The sequence below is a fragment of the Elaeis guineensis genome, chromosome 11, assembly GCF_000442705.2.
Source record: "Elaeis guineensis isolate ETL-2024a chromosome 11, EG11, whole genome shotgun sequence".
In the NCBI taxonomy this organism is placed as follows: Eukaryota; Viridiplantae; Streptophyta; class Magnoliopsida; order Arecales; family Arecaceae; genus Elaeis; species Elaeis guineensis.
The window spans coordinates 84,994,151-85,006,064 of record NC_026003.2 but is presented as its reverse complement, the minus strand read 5'-3'; the positions used below and the strand labels follow the sequence as shown (position 1 = coordinate 85,006,064).

The 11,914-nt window shown below is 48.5% G+C and overlaps 1 non-coding gene across 1 annotated transcript; it reads right to left on the bottom strand.

Annotated features, from left to right (window-relative positions):
• Positions 1-326: 326 nt before the first annotated feature.
• LOC140852725 (small nucleolar RNA R71) lies at positions 327-434 on the bottom strand. Its single transcript, XR_012135626.1, has one exon. It is a non-coding gene; the product is annotated as a small nucleolar RNA R71 (small nucleolar RNA).
• Between the last annotated feature and the right edge of the window lie 11,480 nt (positions 435-11,914).

Below are 11,914 nucleotides of genomic sequence, written 5' to 3'. Positions count from 1 at the left end.
AATACCTACTCTCCATGCATTCAAAGCACCTCCAGTAGAAGCTACCCAATATGAGATTAAGTCTAGCATTATTCAAATGTTGCCATCATTCTATGGACTTAGTAACGAGGACCCATACAAACACTTGGATGAATTTCTTGAAATTTGTTCCACAGTAAAAATCCAAAACTTCTTCGATGATGCCCTTAGGTTGAAACTGTTTCTTTCTCACTTAAGGACAAAGCCAAGCATTGGTTAAACTCCTTAGACTCTATAACCATTTCAACTTGAAAACATCTTCAGAGAGAATTTCTCAAGAAATACTTTTCAATTGGAAAAAATAAATCAAATTAGAAAAGCTATCACTAGTTTTTCCCAATTGGAGGGTGAAACTTTTTTCATGAGACATGGAAAAGGTTAAGGGACCTCATTCGTAAATGTCCACACCATGCTGTCCCTAAATGACAACTTTGTCAGTGTTTTTATGATGGTCTATCGAGAAACACCGACAAATAGTTGATGCATCATGTGGTGGGACATTCATGCTAAGAGTAAGGATGAAGCCTGGCAGCTCTTTGAAACACTTAGTGAGAATTCCCTACATCATATGTCTGCCACCTCTAGAGAACAACCCATGCTTCAACAAAAAGAAATGGAATTTATCAGATTGGAAACATCATGGATATTCACAGTAAGATAGATGAACTGTCCTAAAAATTAGATCATCTTCTAAATACTGGACAATCTCCGATTCCACCTAACCAATCCTGAGTTGTGCACGAGCAGGTTCAGCAAGCTCAAGTCCAACAAGCTCACAGACCAGGAAATGATCCATATTCAAACACTTATAACCCCGACTGGAGGAACCATCCAAATTTTTTTTGGAGACCACAACCAGTGGTTGGCCCTGCCACACATCGACCTCAATATCAGGACCCAACATATAGGCATGGACCATACAATCAATTTCAAAATACTCAACCATCTACTACTGGTCACAGCTCAGCTTTTGGAGAAAAAATTTTTAAAGTACTAGAATGATTAGAAGTCAACACTTAGACCCTTAACTCCCACACACAATCCATTGCTAAGCTAGAGACCCAAATAGGTCAACTAGCGACTGCATTCAGTAGGAGGGAAGGAGGAAAATTACCTAGCCAACCCAAGAGCAACCCAAGAGGGCAATTTGTGATTGAGAGCTCTAATACCCAGAAGCTTTTTGAACATGCCAAATCAATCATGACTCTGAGAAGTGGGAAGGTCATTGAACACACTAGTAAAACCAATGAGACCGACCCTAAACCTCTAACGAAGCCAAATCACCCAAGAACAAGGAGGACCTTAAAATAGAAATGAACCAACTGCATCGGAATCATCTTACTTGCCTAAAGCCCATTTTGGATGCCTTGAAAGCCCCTATTCCTGCAGATAAGAAAGGAGGAAGACTCGACGAGATGTTGGAATTATTTAAGCAAGTCCAAATTAATCTTTCCTTCTAGATGCAATCAAACAGGTCCCTGCTTATGCTAAATTTTTGAAAAATTTATGCACCCAAAAATATAAATCTAGATCATAAATCCCAAAAAAAGTATGCCTCACTGAACAGCTAGTTCTGTCTTCCAGCATGCCACTCCTCCAAAGCTTAAGGACCCAGAGCCCCCATCATTTTCTGTGTTATAGGAGATTATCACATTGAAAAAGCTCTTCTGGACTTAGGGTAAGTGGTGAATCTTTTACCTAGTTCGGTGTATGAACTTTTCAGATTCGGAGAACTGAAACCCATCAGTCACACTGCAATTAGCCGACAGATCAATTAAGAACCACGTAGAATGTTGAGGATGTCTTGGTCAAGGTAGATGAGTTTTACTTTTAGTTGATTTTCTAGTTCTCGACATGGAACTAAGTGGCAACCCAAGATAAATTTTATTATCTTAGGACGACCCTTCCTAGCTACGGCAAATGCATGCATTAATTTAGGACAGGAGTCATGGACGTATGTTTAGGGAATAAGAAACTGAGACTGAATATGTTTGGTGCTTCCAAGGACCATCAATGGATAGTTGCTTCGAAGTAGAGACACTAGAAGACATTATAGAAGATGCAACACCCACAATTCTAGCACCAGACCCCTTAGATACTTGCTTGGCTCACTTGGAGTGTATGACTTTAAGGGATATATGAAAAAAGTTAACACCTTTTGGATACACCACACGATAAAACCACTCCTTCATGGATAATCAAGTATGAGCCATTGTCCACATTAGCCAGTACACCAATAGTCCCATCTTTAGAATCACTACCTATGTTAGAATTGAAATCCCTTCCTGCTACGCTCAAGTATGTATTTCTAGGACCCAATGATACTCTTCCGCAATCATTGCATCAGACTTGACCCTAATCAGAAGGACAATTGGTTGTATTCTGAAGGAACACAAAGAGGCTATCGGTTGGTCCATTGTCGATTTAAAAAGAATTGACCCCTCCATTCGCATGCACCATATTCATTTTGAGGCAAATGCCAACCCCATCGAGATATGCAGAGGAGATTGAACCCAAACATGCGTGAAGTAGTAAAGAAAGAGGTGGTAAAGTGTTAGATGCTGGAATCATCTACCTATATCCGATAGTAAATGGGTCAGTCCCACTCAAGTAGTACCTAAGAAATCAGCTATTACTGTGGTTGAGAACGAAGAAGGTGAACTGCTTCCCACTCGCATATCATCTGGATGGCGAGTATGCATAGATTATAGAAAACTAAATGCCGTACTAGGAAGGATCATTTTTCATTGCCCTTCATCGACCAAATCTTAGAACAGTTAGCAGGACAAAGTTTTTTCTATTTTCTTGATGGTTATTCAGGGTACAATCAAGTACCTGTATTTCTGGATGACCAAGAAAAGACTACCTTCACCTGCCCTTATGGCACCTTTGCTTTTCGACGTATGCCATTCGGGCTCTGCAATGCACCCGCTACATTTCAACGGTGCATACTGGCATTTTTTCGGATATGGTGGACAAATATCTTGAATTTTTATAGATAATTTTCTATGTTTGAAACCACCTTTGAGGATTGTCTCCATATCTTTCCAAATTCTTAAATGGTGTATGGAGATAAATCTCGTCCTACGTTGGGAAAAGAGCCATTTCATGGTGCGGAAAGAATTGTATTAGGACATATTATTTCTGAAAGAGGGATCGAGGTAGATAAAGCCAAAGTTGAGGTCATTTCAAAACTACCACCCCCTACTTCGGTCTGACAAATACGATCCTTCTTAGGTCATGTCGGATTTTATAGACACTTCATTAAAGACTTTAGCAAGATTTCAAGACCCCTGTGCAATCTGTTGGCCAAGGACACACCATTTGTCTTTGATGAAGACTGTTTGAAAGCATTCAACACATTATGAACAGTCCTGACAACAGCACCCATAATAAAACCCCCTGGCTGGTCCATTCCATTTGAGTTTATGTGTGATGCCTCTGACTTTACAATAGTGCCTCTTAGGCCAAAAAATCAATAAGGAGCCACATGTGATCTATTATGCTAGCAAGACTCTTTTCGATGCCCAATTAAACTACACCACAACAGAAAAAATCTACTAGCAGTAGTGTTCACCCTTGAAAAATTTTGCTCATATCTGTTAGGGTCTAAGTTCTAGTTTACTCTGATCATGCGCTCTGAAACATCTCCTCTCAAAGAAAGATACCAAACCATGTTTGATCAGATGGATCCTTCTTTTACAAGAATTTGATCTGGAAATCCGAGATAAGAAGGGTTTCGAGAATGTGTAGCTGATCACATCTCCAGGATCTTAGTTGAACACACGATAGGCATAGATGAGGTCAAAGAAAAATTTTTTGACGAATAACTTTTCGCAATCTCCTCTAGCCATCCTCCATGGTTTGCCCATTTTGTCAATTACTTGTCAACAGGACAAGTACCTTCTCACTGGATAAAATAAGAAAAGGATCGATTTTTCTCATAAATTAAATATTATTTCTGGAGGAATCTGAACTATTCAAATACTATCCTGACCAAGTTATTCATCGTTATGTCCCCGAGAGTGAATTCCAAAGCATTCTCACTTTTTGCCATTCTTCGGCATGTGGGGACATTTTAGTGGAAGAAAAAACTGCAGCAAAAGTACTGCAAATGAGTTTTATTGGCCAATGCTTTTCAAGGATGCACATGAATTTGGCCAAAGTGTCTGCAATGTCAGCAAATAAAAAATTTATCCAAGAAGGATATGATGCCGCTGACCCCCATTTTAGTAGTAGAAATCTTCGATGTTTGGGGGATTGATTTCATGGGACTTTTCCAGCCTCATTTGGATTCGAATATATTCTGGTGGCAGTGATTACGTGTCAAAATGGGTGGAGGCAATAGCTACACGGACTAATGATAATAAAGTTGTAACTAGTTTTATCCAACGAAACATCATTAGTCGATTTGGCTTCCCAAGGGTGATCATTAGTGACGGGGGGACTCATTTTACGAATAAATATTTTGAAGCACTTATGAAAAAATATAATATTACACACAAAGTGCCACACCACATCACCCCCAAACTAATGTCAGTAGAGATGTCAAATAGGGAATTAAACATGTTGGTGCAAAAATCCGCCACGTCGGAGAAGGTGGAGTCGAGGGAGTCGCGGTCGCCGTCGGAACCTGCAAAAGAAGTCTAAACCAGAGTTGGGTTGCTCCGCAAGACCCTCCGATGCTCAAGTCAGTTCTCTCCTCAACAAGAATGGAGTGCTCGAACGAAAATTTTAGCAGAGTTTTGGGATAGAAATTAGAGCCTAGAGAATAACGTATCTGGGGTCCCTCTTTTATAGGCGGAGGGGCAACAGACTGATAGCGATGTTTGTAACGTCTGGCAGTGGCTACCCAGGGTCAGGAGGAGTTTGTTGCGAAGAGTAGTGGAGTGGAATCGTGGCCATCACCTGGACATGCCACGTGGAGTCTGTTGCGGGAGTGGAGCGGCGTCCGTTGTCGTGACTTGCCAGAGGGTGGAGGAACCGCATGGTATCCGTCGCAGGAAGTGGAGCAGGATCATGGCCATTATTGTGGTCTGCTAGGGAGTGATGGAGCCGCACGAAATCCATCGCAGGAAGTGGAGCAGATCGTGGCCGTTAACTGCAGCCCAGGTGATGGGCCAGCAGAATCGTTCAGGATGGAGAGTGGGCCGTTACTCGCTGCCAGGAGTGATGGAGCCACAAATCTGTTGCAGGAAGTGGAGCAGAGTCGTGGCCATTATTGTGGTCTGCCAGGGGGTCCAGCCTTCGGTCGAAGTTCGGTTGGAGTCCGATCTCCGTAGAAGCCCGGATGGGATCATTTGTCGAGGAGTCTCGGCCAAGGCCTGTCTGCAATAGAAATCCGAAAGGAATTCATCCATAATGGAAGCTTGGGTGAAGGCTTACGTGGGAATCCGACACGGACCGCTCGTGGTAGAAATTTGAAGTAAATCATTTGCAGCGAAACTCAGAGTGAGTCGCTTGCGGTAGGAGCTCGGAGTCCGACTCTCATAGGAGTCCGGACGAAGTCTTCTGCAGTCGAAGTCGGGATGAGGTCGGCTCCGTAGGAGTCCGGGCGAAGTCTACCTGCAATTGAAGTTGGGGCGAAGTCCGGCTCCCGTAGGAGTCCGGACGAATCTACCTGCAATTGAAGTCGGGGCGAAGTCTGGCTCCCGTAGGAGTCCGGACGAAGTCTGCCTGCAATGACGTGGGAGTCGGCTCTCGTAGAGTCCGGAGAAGTCTCCTGCAGCCGAGTCGGGATGAGGTCCGGCTCCCGTAGGAGTCCGGCGAAGTCTACCTGCAATTGAAGTTGGGGGCGAAGTCGGCTCCCGTAGGAGTCCGGATGAAGTCTACCTGAATTGAAGTCGGGGCGAATCTGCTCCGTAGAGTCCGGTTCTGCAGGAGTCGGGGATGAGGTCCGGCTCCCGTAAGGAGTTCCGGGACGAGAAGTCTACCTGCAATTGAAGTCCGGGGACTGAAGGTCCTGGCTCCCGTAGGAGTCCGGACGAAGTCTGCCTGCAAGAAGTCGGGGACGAAGTCCGGCTCCCTGAAGGAGTCTGACGAATTGACTGGACAGGCCGCTCGTAGAGTCGACGAATCACCGAGTCGGGGTAGTCTCGGCTCCCGTAGGAAGTCCATGGCGAAGTCTAGCCTGCAATTGAAGTTGGGGCGAAGTCCGGCTCCGTAGGAGCCCGGACGAAGTCCACCTGATTGAAGTCGGGGGAAGTCCGGCTCCTATAGGAGTCCGGACGAAGTCTGCCTGCAGTGAAGTCGTGGGCGAGTCCGGCTCCCATAGGAGTCCGGCGGGTCTAAGAGTGGTCGATCATCATGGAAACCTTGGGTGGAGTCCGTCCTCGTGAAGAATCCGATCCGATGCTGGTGGGAGTTATCCGTCAGCAAAATTGGAAGGTTGCGGAGCTCGGCCGCCAAAGAGGTTCAGGATGTCGGAAGTCGGTTAGAATCCCCGGAGGGTCATTCCTGTCATGAACTTCGCTGGGGGTATTTTTACCCAACACCAGTCCCCTACTTCCAAGTTCGAGTTTCGAATGAAGGAAGTACAGAAAATTTCACAGCCGAAGTTGTCCCCTTGAATCCGTGCACGATCGCCCTCAGATATTCTGGCATTTAATGCGCGGTGCTGGAGTCTTTTCAAATCGGGGCGATCGAAGGACCTTTCGAAATTTCGCTGGTGCGTTGCCAGTACGTGCATAATGGCTCTGTCAGCTGTCAACCACTTTTAGCCGCCTGCGGTGGAGTGGGACACGTGGCAGCGTGGTCGGCCTGGGAGATCCGCGATCATTATAGCGCCGGATCCCAGGGTCTATTTAAACCCACCTTTCGCCTTCAGGAGTCTCATTCCGCTTGAGATTCTGTTGGTGTCTGCCTTCTCTCCGAGAGCTCTGACCCTCTTTGGCGTCCCCTTGGCCCTAAACGTTCTTCGAGTCATCCCTGTCCTCGCCCCTCTGCATCCTTCGGAGCGATCTAGGTTAGTCCCGGAACCTTCATTTTCTTCTTGCCATTTAGGGCCTTTTCTCCTCCATTTTTCTTCTGCCGCATTCCTCTGGTTTGGTCCCCCGCAAACCTTTCGCCCCTTGTCCTCCTGATTTCTCCAGGATCTTTAGGGTCTTTGTTTGAAATATCTTCCGACACCTCCGCCTCTAGTGGTTCAGGAGTTCGTCCGCCTCAGCCCCCCAGAACCCCCTCACGTAGACGAACCCCATCTAGGGCTGGGCCTCGCCCGATTTTTGCGCCGGTGCCATTCCCTGTTCTCTGACTCCGATGAACTTCTACTGATAAGGTTTCAGTATGGAGTTCCTCCGGAGTATGATCTGGAGCTTCCTGGTCCCCGACCGGCTAGCACCCTCCACCTGACGTTTCTGCCTGTATCAGGAGCCTTCCGTGCCGGACTCGCTTCCGCTTCCACCTTCGTCGTCGCCCTTTTTCATTTTTTGACATTTCTTTAGCTTCAGTAGCCGAATTCCTTTAGGTTTTTGATAGGGTTCCTCTCCCTTTGCCATGTAGTCGAAGTTCAGCCATCCTTTTTTGTTTAGGATATTTTACACCTTCAAGCGCCACCCCTCGTGAAGACTGGTGGTATTTCTCCCCCCAGTTTGGCAAGAAGGGGTTGCTGAAAGTGCTCCCTCTTCAATCCATAACTGGAAGGGAAGTACTTTTTATCCATTGCCGACCTTGAGGCTGGGATTGCCCCCTTGGGCTCCCTAAGGACTCTGTCCTCGGGCTCCTAGCCTGGGGGAGGACGACCTTCAGCCGCCCGAGCTTCTTGGTTATTCGGCTCCTTCCCTTCCCAACCTTCTGAAGGAGAGTTTTGTTCAACATCGCCTGAGTCCCCTGATCCTGCGAGTATCCCATCTTTCCTTTCTCTTTTTTTTTTTCTTGCTCTTCTCTTCTTTTCTCTTTTTTTTTTTTGCCACCACTTTCCTTTTTTACCCGTCACTAATTTTTTTTTCTTTTTTCTCTCTTTTTTTTTTAGGGATGGACGCGAAGCAGCACGGATGCTCGCAGGGGTCTCAAGGCCCACAAAAGAAAAGGGCCGCGACCTCCGGATCGACAAAGAAGGCAGAACGGAGGAGATGAGCTCGGCCACGCCTGCCCAAGCGGCCTTCGCAGTCGACGTTCCTTCGGACGTCGAACCTCCGGCTCCCGGGCCTCTTCTAGGAGTCCCCCCACTGAGGTTCCCATTTCGAGGGTCCGTTCCGCGAGCGCCCGGGGTCGAGAGGGGGAGGAGAAGAAAGTCGGTGGCCCGCAGGGTGAGTAGCCGTCGGGCCGCCATCGAAGAGTCCCACGTTTCGAAGAAGAGCCGGGGGAGAATCCCTTCAATGACAGGACTTGATAAAGCGGTGATTGACGGCTGCATCCTGCCGAGGTCGTCCAGAGGATTGATCGTGCGATCCCGAACAGTGGGTTTGGACTCCTAGGGTCTTTCTCGAGGTAAACAGATTCACCTTCCCCTTCTCCTCGCTCCTTCATTTAATTAGCTTCTCAACCTTCATTCTGACCTCCTAGCCGCCCTTGCAGATCGGGCACCAGCTCCTTGCAATATCGAGGGACGAACTAGGCGAGAGGGACGTCATCCAGGGGAGGAGAGTCGCCGGGCCGAAGTCGCTCGCCTCAAAGAAAAGGCAGCCGAGTAGTCACCCTCCAAGAGGCCCTGGAGAAAGAAAAGCAGCCCTGGAGAAAGAGAAGCAGACCTTGGAAGAGATGGTGAGGAAGGCGGAGGCGAGGTCGCAAATTTGGCGGAGCAGATCCCGATCCTGTCTCGGAGGCCAGGGTTCTAGCGATGGAGGAGTTCAAGGCCTCTGCGAGATGAGGGACCTGAACGTCAAGTTCGGCCAGGAGGCATTCATCAAAGATTCGAGCTCTGCCAGGAGAAGGTGGTCAGGAAAATTTTTCGAGCTCGATCTCAGCTTCTTGGGCGAGGACATCTAAGATGAAGCCGGTCCCTCTCCCACTGCTACTGCCACCGAGCCCCCCTTCGGGACACCGAGCTCCCCAACTCCTACTTCAGAGGTCTGAGACCTCTGACTTTGTATTTTTCTTTTATTATAATTTTTCTTTTCCCTCTTGTCTTAAGAAACATTCAATCAATAAAATTGGGTTTCTCCTTTTGGAGGGCTTCTCCACTCTGCTCCCCTTTTTTTTTGTTTTGCTTTATGCAATGAGATGCGCCTTGATGCTTTTGTCTCCCGATGGCAGTGTCCTGCCGAAGCGCTTCCCTGCCACAGGGATTTGCTGAAGTCCGCGATCCAACGTCTGAAGAAGAAAGTTCATCATTAACAAAAGGTCGAAAGAGATGGATGGCGAGCTTCGCAGGTTGAGGGAGAGCCACTCTGAAGCCACCGCGGAGGCCACCCGCTTTCGAACCTTCCAGTGAAGGGATCATGGAGTACAAGCGGAGGAAAGTGAACTTCGAGAAGGAGCTCGAGGAACACAAGAAGCGTGCCAGCGATGATCTTTGGCTCAAGCTGCCAAGATCAGTTCTCTCAGAGTGGAGCTGTCGGCTGCACAAGAGAGGATTAGCCAGTTGGAAGGAAGCTCGTCCCAGCTTCCGACTCGGCTGACTGCGACGGAATGGTCGAAGAAGTCTCCGACCTTCAGCAACAGCTCTAGGATGTCGAGGCGAGCTATGACGCGTACCGGGCGGCTGGTGCAGGCAGGTGGATGAATACAGGGGGAAGCTCAGGATGGCGACCGATGAGATTGCTCGCCTTCAAAGGCAGCTAGCTGAAGGGGCTCAGTTTGCTCCCGTTCAGGGTTCCCGACGAACTCAATCCCTGAGAAGAATCGTAGAAGAGCTATCATCGCCCTTGGGGAGGGAAGGTCGAATGCAGCAATTGAAGATCCAGCTGGTGTACGAGCAGCGGGCAGTCAAGGAGCGGAGGTGAAATCTGAGGTCCTGAGAAAGAGGCATCGAGAGTGGAGAACGAAAGCCAGCAACTTCATCGAAGATATATGGAGATGCTAATGAGAGAGAAGGAATTGGAAGAAGAAGTCGAAAGCTTAAGGCACTCCCTGATGAGGGTCGAAGCCGAAAGTCCGAAGTTGGGAGAAGCCGGGCCCCTTAGGGCTCTTTTTGTCTTTCGTCCTCCTATGTGTCTTCTTTTGCCGCTTGTTGTTTGTCGGTGTTGTTGCTTTTCTTTTTCTTTTTGATGCCGATGTCGTCGGAGGTTCTTGGGCTCGCCGCATCGGCTTGCTTTTCTTGTCATCTTTCTTCTTCCAGCTCAAGGGCTCTGTAATGCATATTTTGCCATGAAATGAAAAGGTTTTGTTACCTCTTTTACTCATGTGTCGAATTGTCATTTGCCGAGCTTCCTTCAGCTTTTTCATTGTCCGATATTGATGCCGTCGGAAAGTACCCGATCGCCGTCGCATGACCGTCCTTCTGTTTATGGCCGCTGATTTGTCCAACCACTCGGGTTTGACACCTCCTTTTAGAGTTCAAGCTAGGAGGTCCGGGCTATCGTCGCCCTGAGGAAGCCGCCTTATCTCTGGCTCGTGTTGAGAGCTTTCTTGAAGATCGGAGAATTTTGATAAGACCCAATCCTTACTGAGACAGGTTCCTTGCATCTTTGATGCAATTTTTTTTTCTTCGCTGATGCAGTCGTCGTTTCCTTTTTTAACTCCCCTCCCTTGTTCTTTTTCTTTTTTCGAGTGAGGGTTTCCCTCTGCTCTTGGTGGGGTCGTGGGTGTGCCGAGGGTCGCTGGGAGGTTCCCTCTTCCATCTGGTCTTAATGACCAGATCTTGACTGGCGTCAGGACGGGTTCTTCCCCTATTCTGACATAATCTAATTTTAGCTCAGGTTAGGATGAGGTCCTCCTCTTTGTCGCTAACAGGGCTATGGGGGCGCATATGGCGCTGCGGGGTCTCTCCCCCAATCGTCTGAGTGTAACCGGCCTTCGACTTTGCTCTGTTAGGGCGAGGTTCTCCTCCTGTCCCTAACATGGCTGTGGGGCGCATATGGGGCTGGGCCTCTCCCCCCATCCGTCTAAGGTAACCGGGCCTTCGACTTTGCTCATGTTAGGGCGAGGTTCTCCTCCTGTCCCTAACATGGCTGTGGGGGCGCATATGGGCCTGTTGGCCTCTCCCCCATCCGGTCTAAGGGAACCGGGCCTTCGACTTTGCTCATGTTAGGGCGAGGTTCTCCTCCTGTCCCTAACATGGCTGTGGGGGCACATGTGGGCGTTGGGCCTCTCCCCCATCGGTCTAAGAGAACCGGGCCTTCGACTTTGCTCATGTTAGGGCGAGGTTCTCCTCCTGTCCCTAACATGGCTGTGGGGGCATATGGGCGCTGTTTGGCCTCTCCCCCATCCGGTCTAAGGGTAACCGGGCCTTCGACTTTGCTCATGTTAGGGCGAGGTTCTCCTCCTGTCCCTAACATGGCTGTGGGGGCCATATGGGGCTGTTTGGCCTCTCCCCCCATCCGGTCTAAGGGTAACCGGGCCTTCGACTTTGCCCACATTAGGGTTTGTTTTTGTTGTCCGAAGGGGTCGTCCCCTGTCGTTACAAGTCCGTGCCAAAAGAAAAAGATGTGCAGATCTGAAAGGAATCTTGATTTAAAGTAGAGTCGTTCGTTATACATTTACAAGTTTTCAAACCCTGCCGTGGAAGGTCTGCTTCCTGTCAAGGTCCTCCAGAGATGGAGTTGATGATCCCGATTGGAGGCCGATCTCTGGCTGCTCTTCCCTCCTTGGCGGCTCAGGCTGCGGCAGGGCCCTTGGCCGATCTTCTCTACCCTCAGGCCGGCGTCGAATGAACCTATCAAGTCGACCTCGTGGATGAGCTCCTCGATCTCATCTCGGAGCTGGATGCATTCCTCCGTGTCATGGACGTGGTCATGATGGTAGAGGCAGAACTTGTTAGGATTGCGCTTCTCCGGGGTGGTGTGCATCCTCTCTGGCC